The 20,470-nt window shown below is 33.8% G+C and overlaps 1 protein-coding gene across 28 annotated transcripts in view; it reads left to right on the forward strand.

Moving 5' to 3' along the window:
- PTPRD (protein tyrosine phosphatase receptor type D) overlaps positions 1 to 20,470 on the forward strand; it is a 2,247,062-nt gene that overhangs the window by 260,743 nt on the left and 1,965,849 nt on the right. The window lies entirely within an intron of this gene.

The raw sequence follows: 20,470 nt of genomic DNA on the forward strand, positions 1-20,470 counted from the left end.
GTGACTCGGTGAGTAGGGCTCCAGCTCTATATACAGAGGGTGGCAGGTTCAAACCTGGCCCCTGCCAAACTGCAACAAAAAATAACCAGGCGTTGTGGTGGGCACCTGTCGTCCCAGTTACTCGGGAGGCTGAGGCAAGAGAATCGCCTAAGCCCAGGAGTTGGAGGTTGCTGTAAGCTGTGACGCCACAGTACTCTACCGAGGGCGATAATGAAAGACTCTGTCTCAAAAAAAAAAAAAAAAAAAAAGAAAAGTACATTAAAAAATTTTAAAATACAAACCCCTGAAAATATAAAGGTCTATTTCCTCACAATTAAGCACTTGGTGAGAAACACACCCCTCACTGTTCACAAACTCCTTAAACTGATTTATAAATTTTTCTGCTGCTTCCAAATTAGAACTGGCAGCCTCTCCATGCATAAAAAAACTATGGATCCAAGTCCTTTTCTTAAAGTTCTCAAACTACCCCGTACTGGCTTTAAACTCCTTCTTTTGAGCACTAGTGTCAGGCATGCCCTTGACTAAATAATCGTGGAGAACCTTGGCTTTCTCAGAAATCATCATCTCAGAAATCACATCACCAGCCAACAATTTTTCATTAATCTAAATTAAGAGGTATTTTTCCATCTCTTCCATACGTTTTATTTATTTATTTATTTTTATTTTTATTTTTTTGAGACAGAGTTGCCCTTTGTCACGCTTGGTAGAGTGCTGTAATATCACAGCTCACAGCAATCTCAAATTCCTGGGCTTAAGCAACTTTTTTGTCTCAGCCTCCTAAGGTAGCTGGGACTACAGGCGTTGGACACAACCCCTGCAACCCCTGGCTATTTTTTTTTTTTTTTTTTTTTTTTTTAGAGCTGAGGTGTTGTCTGCTTCAGGCTAGTCCTGTGAGCTCAGGAGCTAGTGTAGGCCTCCCAAAGGCTGGGATTATAGGCGCAAGCCACTGTGTCCAGCCTTCTTTCAAACTTTTTGATCAGGGGTCAGTGTCATAACTCCTTTCGCCACATCAGCTGCTTTGATAGCTTCTTTATTTTTCAAACTGGTTCAAACAATGAATTTAGGCGTACTGAACATAGTAGTGAGATCAGCCACACATGTGCCTCTTTCATGCTTAGCAATAAGATCCTTCTTAGCTTCAATTATAGCTGTAACAGAATTCCTCTTACTCTTATTTTTCTCTCTACACTTTTTAGGACCCATAGCAGACACACTTAGTTATTATTATACAAAAGAAATCACAATAGCATAAAATTAGCAGTGAAAAATCACAGAAGATGCTTTCACTACAAGCTTCTGACAAGGAACTGAACAACAAAGCACATGGGTGGCCCAAGTGCTGGGGAAACGTCAGCAAGAAAACACAGGAGCAGCATGCTGGGCGTTAGGATTCCAAAGCAGGGTTCAGATTTCGGGCAAAATTTGCTTGAATTTTTCATTCAGATTCCAAGTTGTTCAAGTTCTGGGGCATTCAGATTCTGGGGGCAGTACTATAACTGTGTTTTTCTCTCCTGTGGGGTGTAGTTGTTGATCCATTGGTTTCATTTTAGCATTGAGTACATTGGGTACTTGTGTTTCCATTCTTGTGATACCTTACTAAGGAGAATGTTCTTCAACCCCATCCAGGTAAATACAAAAGATGTAAAATACCATCTTTTTATGGCTGAATAGTACTCCATAGTGTACATATACCACAGTTTATTAATCCGTTCATGAGTTGATGGGCACTTGGGTTGATTCTACTTCTTGGTGACTGTGAATTGAGCTGCAGTGAACATTCTAGTGCAGATGTACTTATGGGGAAATGATTTTTTTTTTATAATCCTGGGTAGTAAGGGGATTGCAAAGTCAAATGGAAGGTTTACTTTTAACTCTTTGAGGATTCTCCATACTTCTTTCCATAGAGGAGGTATTAGTTTTCAATCCCACCAGCAACATGTTCCCTTCTTTGCACATCCACACCCACCATCTGCAGCTTTGAGGCTTTGTGATGTGGAGCTATTCTCACTGGGGTTAGATGATATTTCAAAGTGGATTTCATTTGCATTTCTCTGATGATTAGAGAGGATGAGCATTTTTTTCATGTGTTTGTTGGCCACTCACCTGTCTTCTGTAGGGAATGTTCTGTTGATAACTCTTGCCCACTTAAAAATGGGATTGTTTGCTCTTTTCTTATTGATTAGTTTGGGTTCTCTGTAGATTCTCATTATCACTCCTTTGTCATCAACACTGACTTGGGAAAATACTTTATGAAGAAGACCCCATTTATGAAATGTTGGCATTTCAGCAACACCAAAAATAAATGAATGAGACATGAGCAAAGTAAAATGCTTCTGCACAGCTAAGGGTAAAACAACTAGAGTATACAGATAACCTTCAGAAGGGGAGAAGCTATTTGCAGGATAACAAAGTGTTTAATCACAAATTTTATATGAGCATTTTGATGAGATTATTTTTAATGATTTAATAAAATTGTTTTAAAGTCTTCATTTTTATTTGAAATACAGGAAATATAATAACATATGAACCCTGTGAATGAAATTTTCTGGGGTTCTCAATAATTTTTAAGAATATAAAGAGGTCAAAAACCTCAAAATTCTGGCTGATACTATTTTCTTATCTTGGTTGGGACAAAGGAAAAAGTGCTACTTGCCAGGTAGTTGTTTTTCTTCTAGACTGTCTAAAGAGTCTATTCCTTTATCAAAGCTTTTCTTTTGGAGATGGAAGGGAAGGAAAATGATAGAAGAAACAAAAGAAAATATAAAATGTTCTACTGGATTAAAATTCCCTTTCAAGATAATCACAAACCTTCAGAATAGCAAGCCATGACATGGCATTATTTTATGATTTAGTATAATAAACAGTAACAAATAAAACTGAGTGTGATTGTGTTGGGTTCTGTGAAGTACTTGAAAGAGCCTCTATCACCTTTGGGGTCCAACTCTATTGTATTTCATAGACAAAGAATCTTAGGCCAGGGTTGATAAATAGATTTGCTCTAAGTCACCACTGGCCTGTTAGCAACCAAATCAAGAACCATAACTCCAGTTTCTAGCCCCTAGTTTTATTTTGCTATCATGTGTAACATAAATTTAAATATTTATCCATATTTAAGTAGGATAAATTACAAAGAACTCCATGTAAGTAGGACAATTAAGTAGGACTATAATTACATAGAACTCCATGCTTAATTCTACATCTCTGAATGAAAGCCTAGCATATGAACTAATAAACCTGGAAAGAAGCACTGAGAAAATGTAAATACATGCCTCGTATTCAGCAAAAGATTAGATATAGTATAAAAGTTCAATGGCAACTTTGAAAACAACATATGCCATTCAACCTGTAATTTGGTGAGTTATTCCAATAGCCTGTCATCAGTATTCCAATTATATATTGATTTGGAGATTCTGTGATTGTTATGATTATATCTCTACTTGTAAGACCATATCATTATCCATTTCAGTTAATAGAATGCATTGATAAAAATCACAGTATCCCCTCATGTAAACTAAAATTTTTAAGCAGAATAATTTATGAAAATTACTTATGTAGTTAATGTATGTTAAATATGTTTAATTACACTACAGAACGTAGGTTGCTTCAATGCACACAATTAGTTTTAATTATAAAAATAAATATTTTTGAGATTTATATGCAACTTGTTATTCTGCTAGTTGATACTGCTTTTCTTCCTTGCTTCCACAAATAAAGAAAACAAAATTTTATTATTACTAAACAGCTCATGTATAATATATTTTAATGATTGCCTTCTGCATTCTTTGAGGCTTGAAAGTGACAAAATACTTATGGGCACTACTTAAAATACATAATTATTACCAAGGGAAACTTGGTTAGTTCAGGAAACTAACAGAAGAAATGCTTAAAAATGTGAAAATATTTACCACTGAGGAACAAAACTAGGGGAATAAAGAAGAGTAGAGTAGCAGCTTTTATTATATGCTCTTCCTTATTACATGATTTTAAATCATAGGTATATATATTTGATTAAGAAGTAAATGCAAGCAGTGCCTACATGCATACATACACAGCGTTCACGCACATCTTTTGGCCATTACATCTTCCTAATATTTTCATTTTTGTGAAAAGAGGTTGAACAATGAATGACAAGCCTGAACATGGCAGATCTCATGGTATAAATAAACCTAAGATTTTCCAAATTTTAGGAGAAAACATAGCTTTTGTGCTTATGCTGTTTTTCTATATTGGGACATTAGGTACTAGATTTGTACTATATATGCACACACATGGGCAATGAAACGACTTCTTTTTTATTATTATTAAATCATAGCTGTGTAGATTAATGCTATCATGGGGCACCATACACTGGTTTTATAGACCATTTGACATATTTTCATCACACTGGTTAACATAGCCTTCCTAGCATTTTCTTAGTTATTGTGTTAAGACATTTAGATTCTACATTTACTAAGTTTCAAAATGACTTCTTAACTAAAATCATTTCACTAATAACATTAAAGCAATGATGTGATTTCCAAGCAAAGTATAATTTTAAAAATGACTTTTGCATTTGCCTACTCTATACCAACCTCAAACTTGGAAGGTATAAGATTTTTTTAAATTGTAGAATATTATGGAGGTGCAAATGTTTTGGTTACATGCATTGCTTTTTCACAACTTGAGTCAGTTGTAGGTGTGCCCCTCACCTGGATAGTGTGTGTTGTACCTGTTAGGTGTGAATTTATACTTCCCCATCTGCCCCCTTCCACCTGCTTGGTTTCCATTGAGTTTTACTACAAAATGGGCACATTGGTGTTAATAGATTAGTTCTAATTTAATAGAGAGTACATGTGGTGTTTATTTTTCTATTCTTGTGATACTTCACTTAGAAGAAAGGTCTCCAGTTCTACCCAGGTTTTTACAAAAGGTATTGGTTCACCATCTTTTTTATATGGCTGAGAAGCGTTCCATGGCATACATATACCACATTTTATTAGTCTAGTTTTATATTGATGGGCACTTGGGTTGGTTCTGAATCTTTGAGATTGTGAATTGTGTTGCAAGAAACATTTGTGTGCACGTCTTTTTGATAATATGACTTTTTTTCCTTTGGGCAAATACTCAAAACTGGGGTTTCTGGGTAAAATGGTAAATCTACTTTTAGTTCTAATAGGTATATCTCTATGACTTTTCATAGGGGTTGTAGCAGTTTGCAGTCCTACCAACAGTGTAGAAGTGTTCCTTTCTCTCTGCATCTATGCCAGCATTTGTTGTTTTGGGGTTTTTTGATAAAAGCCACACTCCCTGGATTTGGGTGGTACTTCATTGTGGTTTTGATTTGCATTTCCCTGATGATTAGGGACATCAAGCATTTTTTCATATGTTTATTTTAGCCATTAGTCTATTTTCTTTTGAAAATATTTTAAAACAGTAATTATACAGAAAATAAATACAACATAGTAGGAAAATGTCTTACCTAATGAAGCTAGGTAGCTAGCTAGCTATATAATTAAAATTATATAATTTTAGTAGACTACATTTTTTTGCTGCTATTAACTTACTATGAAATACCTAAATAATTCTATTTACTATAGAATGTAAATATATTATTATATAAATTTTCATATTATAACATTTGTTCTTGTGTATACATGCACTTTTCTTAATGTAGTACAATGAAATTAAAAAAAGGATATCTTTTTACAACTCTATTTTTTTCATAGAAAGTGAGCATGATGCTACTATACAAAAATCTTTCAAATTTCATCCACAGACATTACAGCTATTTAATAAGGAAGGAAGATTTATAAGTTGAATAGTGCAAAACTAAAGTAAATGTACAATGTAATATTTTAATTAGATATTAAAATAAAGATTACTTCATTGATCAATGAAACTATATTTTGCTATATGATGGAGATTATAAGATGATTATTACTTTGCTATTATTAATTAATAACACTTTCACATTATTTTATGTATTTATTTCCAAATAGGTTTACCATGCATTTATTTATTCAGCTTTGCATAATTAAAGCTGGTTAGTTTTCTGTTTGAACCAATTCTGGACCAATATGCAATCTTTTGATGAAGACAAACCTCTGTTAATTCGCTATGTGGAAACTCGGTATCTTCATCATTCTCTTTTTTGTAAATATTTAATAGATACACATATTTGGGGGATATGAATAGAAATTTGATAAATCATATAGTTAAATCTGAGATTTGTCTTCAATCTCATATATTGCCTTTTTGCACTTTAACTATTAGTCTTCTAATAAGGGCTTTTTCATCCAGGTCTTGGGCACTATAGTTGGGTCTTTTGGCTACACAGCATCTGGCACTGTACCATTATTGTTGTTATATCAATTTTTTTAATATTGCTATTTCCGTGGTTTTAACATTCTGAATTCTCTTCCCTTCATTACCTTTCTGTTTTTTTCTTGTGTGTGAAGTGCACAATTTAATGAGTTTTAGTATGGTCAGAGAGTTGTGCAACCGTGATCAATTTTACAACATTTTTACCAGCCCAGAAAGAAACCTACCTACCAGCAGTCACATGTCATCTGCCCAAATCCCCTGATCCCTAGGAAATCATGGGTCTACTCTCTGTGTCTATCCATTTGGACGTTTTGCATAGATGGGATCATGCAGCATGTGGTCTTCTTTTACTTCGGATGTTCTCAAGTTTTACCCCTGCTGTATCTAAGAAATAACAGCACTCCTTGCAGTTTTATTGGTGAACAATAATCATGGTATGCCTATGAAATATTTTATTTATTCGTTATTACTTGAGAGACATTTGGGTAGTTTCCACTTCGGGGCTATTATGAAGGAAAAATCATATTACATGATTCTGCTCTGAGCATTCATGTACACATTTTTTTTTGTGGATATGTTTCATTGTTTGTGTGGATATGTTGTTCAGGCCTTTGGACACTAAAATTCATTCCGTGTGATATCATTATGTTATCATTATGGAATACATACAACTGAAAATATTCTCTTCTGATAAAGAGTTCTCAGAAATGTAGTTTTGTGTTGGTTTTATGCCTAGGAGTGGGTCACTGAGTCACTTGATAACTCCGTGTCTACATTTGGAGGAGCTATCACAACGTTCTACTGTCCACTGTTTTCTAAAATGTGTACATCAATTTACACCAGAGGTGTATAAGGATTCCAACTTCTGTACATCCTTACCAATGCTTCTTATTACTGTCTTTTTGATTGTAGACCATACAGGGGATGTGAGGTAGTATCTTATTATTATTTTAATTTGCTTTTACCTCAATGACTAATAATGTAGTTTTCAGAATATAACTTTTTTACTTCTTTTGTTAATTCCCCCCAAATATTTTATTGTCTTTAATTACAAATTGAATTGGTTACCTTTAGTTTTTGGATTATTCATTGCTAGTGTATAAAAATACATTTTTTTAAATTGATCTTTTACCCATAGTTAAGCACTAAATCCTGACTTCCGATTAACCAAAAGTCCCCAGTGACCTCATAGGTCTCTGCTAAATTACGTGGTATTTTAATGTCAAGGAACAATCGTTTTATCTTTGCATAGAGTCAACACCTACCTCAATTCATGCATAGCGTGTATTTTTTTTTAATTATTTGAAAGTAATCTCCTCTTTCCTAAGAAAAGAGATAATAATGCCGTGATAAAAGCCAAAATTTGTAGCACTTACTATTGGCCAGGCTCTGCATTAAGCACTTTACATATGTGTTAACTGATTCACTCTTCACGTGCTTGATGTAGGTGTTTATTTCATTCTACAGGAACTGAGAAGAGGTTAAATAATTTGCTCTGGCTCATATAGTAAATAAAAGCAAAGTCTTCAAATCAGGCCTTTGGACACTAAAATTCATTCTGTATAATACTGCCAGTTATCATTATGGGATAAATGAAACTGAAAATGCTTTCTTCTGATAAAGAGTTCTCAGAAATGTAGTTTTATGATGGTTGAATCAAACACATAAAATTCTTATATGCACAAACCCTTAAGCAGTGTTCTCAACGTAACTGGTGTATATTGGAAGAGCGTATAAGATTATCTGCTGGAGGCTCAGAGAAATATATAAGGATTTCTGTTTCTTTTATATTTGCTAGCTCTTCCTTTATTAATTTTGGGGTGTTTTCTGTGTTGCTTTAAATGTGTACACTCTAATATAGCACAGTAGTGTATTTTATGTCCTTTAAGTGAACAGTACAGAAATACTGGTAGTGCCTATATTCTTTTCATAAATATTTTTGTCAACACATAAGCCATAACATTTGGAAATCATTATTTTAAGGAAAGTATCCACAATTCAGACAAAAATAAGATTTAAGGTAATAAGGTATATGCTCTTCTCTACTAGACAATGTAATAGTAGTTCCGTATTGTTTTTCTGAATCTTTTTCCCCATCTGTTTAATGGGAATATTAAGTAGCTGTACAGTTTTATTTAGCAGTAACATAATTAGTAAAATTTAATAATGAAAGCATGTATGCTACACAGTAGCTACTGACTCAAATATTACTTGCCAATATTTTCAAATGGCATTTTGAGCTACTAGAACAAACTCACGTGAGGGAAATATTTGTTCTGGGAATCTTCTGGGCCCCTTTATAGTTAAATCGTCAGGATGGCCTTTGACATGGCTGGCATGGAATAGTCAGTTCCTGGGAGACAAATCATGTCCTCGAGGCACTATCTCCACCACTTTACTTCCTGTTGTTGGTATTTCTGAAGTGCATTAATAGGCTTTTAAGAAATCCACACTAGCCTCTGGCCAGACAGATCTGAGCTTGGCTCATACAAACTCACCAAAAAAAGCTGAAAATAAATAAATTTTCTTTTTCTTTAAAACTTTCCCCCAAAGCTGAAAATAAAAAATGGAAATCAAATGAGCTAATAATTTGAGATATGAATATATCCACTCAATAGTATTTTTAACTATGTCCGTATCATTTCCAGTGCACAACTCAATGTGGTCTCTAATACCACTTTATACATTTTTATATACTAAACTCAAACATTAAATTTCCACTAGCAATATTAAACTACATTTTAATATCTCAAATTTGTATGTTGGTTAAAATAGTTACATCATAGAATATTGCTTCCAGACTCTGTACTTTCTATATTTAATGTATTGAAATACAAAGTGTTACCCAAAGTGTGGTCTAGAGAGCACAAATCCTGTAAGCTCTCAGTCACTAATAAAACATGCCACGGCGAAATATGTTAGGAAAAGTAGCAGCTTGTATTAGCATATTACTGAACCTGAGAAATCTAAGTGCTTTGACTATTTCTTAAATTTATTTGACCAAATAAAGTGTTCTCAACTCTGCCTATTTGCTGAAAAATTTCCCAAGAAACTAAATTTCATGAAATGTTCCAGAAAATGCAAAGATACATATTTATTCTTGATAAGTTATAGAATAATTCAAATTATATGATCAAACGTGACAAAATAAAAATGAAAATTTTGTAAAATCTTATTTTACCAAAAGAACTCAGCTATTTTGCCAAAATACAATCCATCATAGTAGAAATATAATTACTTATAAATCTAAGATGCTTGTTTTCTGGATTATTTAAGATAAATAACATATTCATAAGCCATTACTTCTATCTAATTAATAAGATTCAAAAATTGATGTTAGCACATTTCCAGCAAGTGGCAATGGGGTATATATTAAGATTGGAGGAAAGTACCATGGCCAGAGGTTAAATAGTGACGTGTCATATACACAGAAAACAAAGCAGCATGCACCCTTTCCTTTGCTGCCCTCTCCTGTGGTAAAAGGATTTGATGCATCTCCAACCACAGTCAACAGTAACTTGAAGATGGTGGTGACAAAAGAAAAAAGGACATAATGTCACCCTAGCAGGAACCTCATCTTTCATCAGTGTCTTCATATAATCCCTTCCAGCAATATGACAGACAAGGTATTTTAAAATCCTATCCGGATACAAACAAGATACAAAATAACTTCTCAATAAAATACAGAAAATATACTTGTAAAAGCGGAGAGTCAAAGAACTTAAGGAAAATCTCTAGAGGCAAATCCTAACAGGAGGTAGGAATCAAATGTCGCTGTCTCCTGCATACTTGTCAACACCAGAAATTAAGAGGGTTCAGTTATAAAGGTGATAAAAAAGACAACAGGTGAGATCCATAAAATTTGGCAGTTTTATAGATAGATTAACAAAAACATAGACATATACACTGGCATTTTAATAGTGAAAGATTAGAAGATTCTAAGTGAATATTAACTTAAATACTCACCAGTATTTTATATAGAGAGAGCAATATCTATCAAGTAATATTTATCATTAAATGAATTCCACAAAGATAGTAATGGCAAGCAAATTGAAAAAGTATTCATAATTAAAAATACTAATATATGTATGCCAAACAATGCTATCTATTGTTTAGAGGTATTTATTTATTCGGGAAAACGATGGGGATTATAATTGCTAATTAAACAGCTCGTTACTTAAAGGAGAGGATATTAAAGCTTGGAAGTATGTTATCAGGGGTTTTAATTGTATTGATATGGTCTTTTTTACACATCAATTTTTTTATGTCTTTCTTATGTTTTAGCTATTTAATAGCACATAAATAAATGACTCAGTTTATAGCTTGGAGATGAATTTATTGGAAGATTCCCATAATTTATTTAACTTAATGGTTATCAGCTGTGTTTTAGTGGTAACATTTCAATGTTATATAGAAAAAAATTTTTCCCAGTCATATTTTCTAATAAATAATTCAAATAATTCGACTCTTCCTTTTTAGACATGAGTTTAAATGTAATGAATTAATTTTAAATGCTATTTAGGCATATTGCAAACTTCAAATTCGTATTTTTTTTTTTTTTTGAGATAGAATCTCAAGCTGTTGCCCAGGGTAGAATGCTGTGGCATCAGCTCTCAGCTCTCAGCAACCTCCAACTCTTGGGCTCAAGTGATCCTTTTGCCTCCAGTTATTCTATTTTTAGTAGAGGTATCTTGCTTTTTCTCAGGCTGGTCTCAAACTCGTGAGTTTAAGTAATCCATCCACCTTAGCTTCCCAGAGTGCTAGGATCACAGGCATGAACCCCTGACTTTAAATTCATTTTAAAGATATTGTGCTCATGTCATAGAAAGGTAAGGTCTTTGTTTTTCAAGAGCATAAAGGTATTTGACTCTCTCATTTTATTTTCATTCTTTAAGAGATTCTACATTAATGCTCTTACAATGCTTCCTCTGAAAGTTTTACTTATTCTCTCCCACCCTTCTACATCCTCTCCTCTCCCATGCAGAAGTTGACAGGAGTGTGGACAAATGTTATTGTATTGTTGAGGATAGAAGATATTGGAATTAAAATAGTTCATATTATAATGATCCAAACAAAGCATTCAATAAATATTGATGACTGAAAAGTGCTATTAGGAAGTGAAACAAATAAGCTCTGGAATCATCAAATGCCTGGAAAGGAAAGCATTAGGTTGTGTTATTAGTGGCCCCATCATTATCCCAGGACCATTACTGAAAGTTTTTCACAGAGACAGTGTTCTTTATTATTAGAACTACTTCAACAGCATTAACGTGACCACAACTCCACCTCAAAAATCCTGATTTTAAGGGACAAATCATTTCATATAAACAGTAGTAATTTAGCTGAGCATGTTGGAGATGATTACATTAAGAAGGAAAATTTTATTCTGGGTTTAGGTAAACTAGTTGATAAATAATTTGCAAGTTGGATTTTCTGGTAATTTCAAGGATCTTGTTAAGAAAATACTAAGTATACCTTGTCTGACATACATACCCTGTGTGGCTTGAGGATTTCACTTAACTATAAACTATTGCATATAAGTTAATCTTTCTTTTATGATACAAAAGCTACCTAAAGATTGTGTCATATTTAAGGATCACTATTATGGATATTATATAAGAAAAGCAGAGAAGTGAACGTTAGTGCAGATTTCTCTAGATAAGACCCTGTATAAAACAGATTATATACTATTTTGTAAATTGTGCTGACTTTAAGTCACTGAGATAACATATTAGATTTAAATATTATAGTCACTAGATAGAGTAATAGAAACTTGACTGTTTCATTATTGAATAATCAAATAGTAATAGATTGTGAGAAAGGTTTATATCCTACACGTTGAAATGCTTGAACAAGCAATACTTTCAATTACATACGCTCTTGGAATTATAAATGTACCTACTCACACATATATTGCTATTATTACTTGTGATCCATATTTCATTACTTTAACCTTACATGTAAGACAATTGTCTGCTTTATATGCTGGACCTTAGCTACTCTGTCTGCAGAGGTGATGTAAAATTTCTACATGGATAGCAATAAATCATGTTAATGCAGCCCTAGTCAAACAAACTGTGGTGGAGAGGACGGAAGAAGAATTGGAATGAGAATGGTCAAAACAATTAACTAGTAAAAGGATCTGCCAGTTGAAGGGATGTGCTAATATTGAGTCAGGTATTCCCAGCTATGAAAAAAGAACTCAATGGGTTTGTATAATTATAATAATCTAGTGGTAGTAAAACAGAATAAATTAATTTCATGTATTTTGAGTTTAGTACAGTGTTTTCTTATAAATTCAATGAATACAGCTCAATTAGTTTCAAAAATGAAGTGAAAATAAACTTCCTGCCAAAGGTTAATGAGGTGAAATGGTTTGCGTTAGAACTACAAGCGGAGTCCACAGATTGATGAACTAAGAACCCACCTTATTCAGTTATTTTTCCACCACATTCTGTTCACAGAATGAAGCTTAGTGAAATGGGCTTTACCTAAATGTCTCAAAACTTAATTAACATGTGTACATAATTCTCACTGAAAACTCAGTCTCTCTCTCGTAAGGCACGTTTTCTTAAAGAGCCCTGAGGACCCATCTATGCACAACTCCATTTTCTAGCCATTGACTTTCACTATCAAAGTGCCACCTGGAAAATGAGCTCATCTAATTATTTTCCATGTATTTTCCAGTTTACCCAAATTTCCTTTTCTTGAAAAGCTTAAGGCATTAATAAATAGAAAAGTTTAGCTGCATTTTCCCTTGAAATGTGATAAAAAATTTTAAGAATCCTCTGGTCACAATGAAGTTATAAATCAAAATCTGAGGTATGCTAACCACTGATTGCCTAGTATTATTTCTTTGTATAAATTATACCTTTGATCCTGGCTTTTCCACAGTTAAAGGCTAAGGGTCCTAGCTATGATTGAACCCAAAATGGCTTTTTGGCTGTGTGTAATCATTGTGGCTCCAATACAACTTCCTTTGTTAGTGTTGAATTAGAGGTTCTGTTTGAACAAATTCATTCCCCTTTCTACAGTGGTTTGTGTATGACTCTTAATCTCCATCAGAGTGTAATTGGGCACTGAAAGAAACAGATTGGTTATTGTCAGCCATAGGATAGGCACTGCATGGAGCCAGGAAAAGACCTGATTCACTGGCTTAATCATGTTCAATATTCAGTCACCTCAGTATTCACATAAATGGAGGGCAGCGGTAATTTAGATAACCCACTATAGTAGATGACTCAAAATAATTTACAACTGAGTTTGCAATGTATATTTTTCTTCAACACTTTTATCACAATTGTCCTTTAATGCTTAATATTTTATAATTCTTTAACATTTTATAATTATAAAGTGATTTTATGCACTTATAGTGATTTCTCCCTGGGGTGTTTGCCTAATAAACCTCATTTTTTTATGTATTTCAGCTCAAATATCACCGTCTTATGAAGGACTCTTGCTTTCTTTCTTCAAGATTACATATTTCTTTCTCACTTTACTTTCTTTTCAAACCAAGTGCCATCATTTTATGAATCCACGAAATTATTATGTCCCTCTAGCTAACCTGTGTGTGCCACGAGGCCGTGCACCTGTCTGCGTTGTTCATACTTGTATCGCACAACCCTCTGTACCTAAGTGCACAATAACCGTTAGTTTAATCAGTGAATGTAGGAATGAACGCATGAGTAAATTTAATCTTAATTACCATTTTGAGAGATTGATCAGAAATGTTTATGTTCCTTTTATAGTGTGATACAGACTATTTTGGCAGATGGTCCATTTGACCACTAACCAGCAACCAGCAAACTTCTTATCTTTTGGCACCTCTGTTTCATCATCTGTAAGATAAATGTAATGATGTTATTTTTTTCACATTTTGATCAGGATTAGATTACACAACACATGTAAATAGTTTAGGAGCTGAAGCAAAGCAAATACTCAATTTTTTTTGTTTGTTTTACAAAATAATTGTGTATTATTATTAAGAAAATTAATTTAAATCTAGAAATACTGAATGATCTGCCCCAAACTATATTATGTAAAATAAATATGTAAAATAAAAATATTATTTTAAATAGTGAAAGTGTTTAGAATGCCTGCTTACAAGATAAATTGAGTTTTCCATGACTATCTCTTCTTAATTTAACTATATTCTGAGTTTACAAAGACAATACTTGCTCATTAATTTCTAAAACATTTTACAAACTCACCAAGCCAGGCATGGTGGCTGACTCCTGTATTTCCAGCCCTCTGGGAGACTGAGGCAGGTGGATTGCTTGAGCTCAGGGGGTCAAGACTAAGCAAGAGTGAGACACTTTCTCTATTAAAAATAGAAAAACTAGCGGGGTGTTGTGTCAGGTGCCTATAGTCCCAGATACTTGGGAGGCTAAGGCAAGAGGACCACTTGAGCCCAGGAGTTTGAGGTCACTGTGAGTAATGATGCCTCTTTTTTTGAAGAGAGAGAAAAAAAAAAAAAAAGGCTTGTATGCCACATTTTCTCTGTGAGATAATCCTGGGCATTGGGGGAACAAATACATTTATCTGTATAGGTCTATTATTAATCCATAAAGCATTGTCTAAACCATACTGTCTCATAGCTTTTTCTAGTTTGAATTTACATTGCTCCACAAGCTGGTTTGACCTATCCAGCTGCCTTAGCCGGCATAATTAATGTTTCTCTTTCTTTAGTTAAAATAAAAGGGAGCAAATAAATTATTTTGCCACAGAATGATCCTGAAAAAGTTCCTTTCTTAACAGGGTAGATTCCTGGTTGTCTTATCTCAAGTTCTCATCATATTAAAAATCTGTAATACAAATTTGTTCTCTTTAGAAGAGGCAGTACCATTAAGTAGTATTTCCTTCAAAGAGCAAATGACTGTCTTTTTATTTACTATCTTACAGAGATATTAAAAATGGACAAAGGATTTGAATTGCCAATCTCTAATGAAGATATGCAAATGGAATAGTCAAGAAGCAAATAAAATGATGTCCACATCATTAGTCATTAGAGAAATGCAAATCAAAATTGCAATGAGATACCACTTCAGACCCGCTACAGTGATTGTAATATAAAAAAAAAAAAAATAGACAGGCAATAACAAGTATTTGTGAAGTGTAGAGAAATTAGAATCCTCCTACGTTGCCAAGGGGAACATAAATGGTGCATTCACTTTGGAAAACAGATCCACAAGTTTTCTAAATATTAATTAGAGTTAGCATATGACCCAGCATTTTTACTCCTAAAATATATATCCACAAAACTTTTATACATAAGTAGGGGTGCATATTTTTCTGGGCACTGTAATAGAAAATCCATTTCCTTGTCTTTTCCAGTTTCTAGAGGTTTTCCACTTTCCATAGCACTCTTCTTTTCAGCGTCAAAGTGATCTATGGCAATGGCCACTCTCGCCTCCCTCCCTCCCTCCCTCTCTCTCTCTCTCTCTCTTGCTCTTTGTCTCTCTCTCTAACTTGTAAGACCCTAGTGCTTACATGGGCCTGCTTGGACAATACAGCATAATCACCATTATTTCAGTGTTAGCTGATTAATACTCTTAATTCCATGAGCAACTTTAATTTCCTTTTCGCAATGAACTTAACATATTCACAGGTTCTGGCATTAGTGTGTGACATGTTTTGGGTGGGAAATTATTCTGCCCACCACAGATGACTCTTCTTTCATTATTTTCATTGTTCCTAAATGATTTTTTTAAAATTAAGTCTAAACTACACAGGTATTATGAAATGTAAATAACCCTTTACAGTTAGTTTTTCATGCATTCAAACAGTCTTAAATTAGTTTTTAAATTAGTGACTCATTCAAAGGATGCCCTAAACAAATTTAGGGCCATGGAAACAAATCCACAATATAACAGAGGGTGTTATATATATAGATATGCACTTGTGTATTTGTGTTTGGAGTTTGTGTGTAAGTCCGAGTCAGCAATTTATTCATTTAGATATAATTGATGGAAACCTAGACCACAATGTAATCTGGAATAATTTATCTCCAGGAACTGGAATTAGAGCTAGAAACGATGTGTGAATGTGCATCTGTGTGCTCGTTAGTGTCCATATGTAAGTGCCAGTCATTGCGTTTTACTATGACTGTTAGAAAAAATTTAAAAAGACTATGAAAATGAAGAAATAATATACCAAATGCTGTATGCAAATAGAAGACATAAGTTATTTTTTTCATTTTTCAATGACATAAACAAAAGTTATATTTTTAATATAGCGATAAGTTTTATCTTATCACTATAAGATTACAGAAATCTTAAGAAAGATTCAGAGGCCACATCCTTCATCTGTGGGAAGGAATTTTGACTGAGTACTAATTTGTACAATGGAAGGGGGAGTGTTTTAGCGCTTGCAGTATTGCCTGGCCTCTTTTAAATCAAGATGGTAATTTTTGTACCTCCAGACATTATTGTATGATACTAAGAATGTGGCTTGTTGTCCTATGTGAACAGAGATTTAGAATTATATTTAGAAGCTGACAGTGATCTTAATATTGCATCATGAAAAAGTAAACCAAGAGGAAGAAAACATTCCTAGAGCAGAAACAAAACGTATTCATCAAGGCAACTGGTTCTGGCGTAGCTTCACTGAAGGCTGGGGCAGGCAATGGAGTTTTACAGGAGTGAACAAGTAGGAGAAGCAAAAGACAACTGGATAAGCAGGGGGTGGTGGGGGTGGTGAGGGTGGCCTGTGGCTGATGAGAGTGAAAATGGAGTGGTTGCCAGGATGGATGTGTCTTGCAGTAAGAGAAAAAAAAAGAAAAAGAATTAGTTTCTCACTATAAGGATTTGGCCACTTGGAAGATACAAGTATTTCGGTTTGCTTTATCATAATGACATCATAGTTATTTAATGCATAAAACTAAAACCCACCATTATGAGATTTCAAACAAATTTGTAATCAGGCGGATGGACAGACCCAAGATCATTCAGAACCATGACAGTTGCTGTGAGGCTTGGAGCCAGGGCATACCTTGTGTGGAATTGCTGTGCAGTTACGCTATTTGCTTTCAGACCCACCGGGCAATCCTCTCCCACCTGCTGACTTTGGGGAAGGTGACACAAGTACTGGAAAGCAAAATGCCCTTCCCTGGCACCAGATCAGTATACAGGCATGGACAAAAGATGCTGGAATCTTAGGGCATTGAATTTGAATAGAAAAAGATAGTGGCTCGTCATGGACTTTTGAAAAGCTCCCTAGGGAGACACACTGTAATGTTCTGGAGTTCTACTATCACCTGCAATTTAGAATAAAACCAGAATCTTACAAAACTACAGCATGTACATGGTATGCTGCATATTATCATTCACTACATTACCGTATCATACACTTTTATGTTTTTCCAATCTTTATTTTGTTCTCATATTTTATGCATCAATTTTCAATTCTAAGACATTCTGGAACAGGTAATTGATTACGTAATTTATTCATTAAGGTATTTAAAACATAAATTGAATGCTTACGATGAACATAGTATTGTAAGTATTTCTGGGCATATGGAAGTCAGTAGTACATATATTGCTCTTTCAAGGAATGTGATGAGTTCTTGGATGGCATTGCGTAAGAGCTAGGAATGGATTTTGCTTCTAATTTGTTTTTTCATGAGCTTCTAATAATTTTCACACTGAAACATTTATTTATGCATTTTGATCTTAGAATCCTATTTTTTTCTTTTATATACTATCATTGATTACATTATCTTTTTTTTTTTTTTTTTTGTTCGTTTGTTTGTTTTGAGATAGTCTCACTTTCTTGCCCTTGGTAGAGGGCTGTGGTGTTAGAGCTCACAACAATCTCAAATTCTCTCGTTTTTTTTTTTTTTTTTTTTGAGACAGAGTCTATGTTACCCTAGTTAGAGTGCTATGGCGTCACAGCTCACAGCAACCTCAAACTCTTGGGCTTAACCTCCTAAGTAGCTGGGACTACACGTGCCCACCACAACCCCTGGCTATTTTTTTGTTATTGATGTCATTGTTGTTTAGCTATCCAGGGCTGGGTTCAAACCTGCCAGGCTTGGTGCATGTGGCTGGTGCTGGAAACACTGCACTGTGGACACTGAGCCAACAATCTCAAATTCTGAGGCTTAAGAACTTCTCCTGCCTCAGCCTCCCAAGTAGCTGGGATCACAGGCACCTGTCATAAAGCCTGGCTATTTTTTATGTTTAGAGGTTGGGTCTTGCTGTTGCTCAGGCTGGTTTTGAACTCTTGAGTTTAAGCAATCCATCCACCTGGTCTTCCCTTAGTGCTAGGATTACAGGTGTGAGCCACCAGCCTCAGCCTGGTTACATTGTATTTAATTGCATTTGTTACAATTGCTTGTTACAATTGCTTTCATTTCTTTTTTTATTAGCATATGAAAAAGATGGTAAAAGATTACTATAAAATTATAGACATACATTTCCATACACAGATTAAGGTTGCATGTAATATTGCGTTATGATCCTTTATAATCTATAATAATTTTCAATTTGATAACATTAAATTTACTCAACACATATGTATTAAAAACTTACTATGAATCAGAACCATGGAAGGTGATTGGAATTCATCAGCATAAGACAAGATTAGTCTATTTTTGCTTTACCCTTTAAGAGTTTCCTTTCTAGGAGAGGGGAGATAGGATATAAAGCTCAGAAATATAAAATTACTTTTTAATAATATAATAAGTGTGATGGGTACTAACTATAATAGCATCTCAAATAAATATCTAACATAAGTATGAGTCAACCGAGAAGGCATGGCATAAGGAAATTTTTTATGTGGTTCTGATTTTTGTTTGCTTTCTAAACAATGTGTCAGTTATAAGAGGAATGAACGTAGAGCTATTAACATGGGAAAGATACTTTATTTTAAAACAGTTATTTTCCCTTTTACAAATTGCACTCTTTTCATTTGCTCATTCAACAAAATAATCAGTTTATCTCTAGCAGGAAATGTGCTAGTAAGTAAATACACTCTAGAAGAAAACACATAAATGCATTCTATGTCCTAATGAAATTTTCAGCTTAAATTACTTTGACCTAGTCTATGAATGCTCAAGATTCTCTAGATATGCAGGCATATATTGGAATTTGTTACATATACAAAGTGAAATTGAATAGAAGGTGCCAAAATTAAGAATAAATAATAAAATTATATAATAATACATATATATGATAAAATTTAGGTAAGCACTTTTTTTGAGGATATTAATTTGGCTCTTCTTTTTCAGATTATTTAAATAATGTATCTTGTTATGTTTTCTAGCCTATAAATTAATTGCTTACATGTATTTTTCTATTGCTGCAAAGATTCACTAACAATGATCCTTCTTCACTGTGTTCATTTCTTAACTCACATTTTTATCTTAAATATGTGAAATAATACGGCTAGCAGAGTATTGAGATTTTTAGAGCTGCAAAAATGCTTGTTTACTAACATGTTAAATTTCTTCTATATTGTGCTTGATTAAAAGTGATAACCATAAGTTTGAGTAAGCAAAGTGAATAAGCAACGAGCACTTGTTACCTTTAAGTGACACAGGACAAAGTCAAGGTCACATTCATGATGTGGACAGGAGTCAATATGATCTGATAGTCTCCCAAGGAAATGCATGTGAAGTACATACTAATTAGCTTATAAATCAGACTGATACTCAAGTTTATTTGGGTGAGAAAGACTACCTACTGTCAAGCAATCAAGTTCAACCCCTTTAATTGCAATTTATTCCAACAACCACAATTTATTGATCCTAGCATACACTTAAGCCACAGCAGTATCATTATTTGACTTTATTTTAACAGCTTCAAAAGGTTAGAAACTTAGAAACCACTGTGAAAGAAACCATTAAAAAGTTGAGCTACTAACATTGCTGTACACTCTGTGCTGAGCAATGTTAACTATATGTGTGTGTGTATATATACATATATAAGAGATGGAAAAAAGAAGTAATATTACTCATAACATGAGCTTCTGCCTTGTTAGACTAAATAGTATTTAATGTTTGCAACACAATAAAGCAAAGAGGATTGATATTATTATTTGAAATCTGCAGATAAGCAATAACTTAGAGAAGCTATGTAATTTCTGAGACATACAGCGTTAAACTGTAAAACCCATCTATCTGACTCCAAAAAACATGTTTCATTTGTCACATGGTTTCTTGCATAAT

Source organism: Nycticebus coucang, chromosome 2 (assembly GCF_027406575.1).
Source record: "Nycticebus coucang isolate mNycCou1 chromosome 2, mNycCou1.pri, whole genome shotgun sequence".
In the NCBI taxonomy this organism is placed as follows: Eukaryota; Metazoa; Chordata; class Mammalia; order Primates; family Lorisidae; genus Nycticebus; species Nycticebus coucang.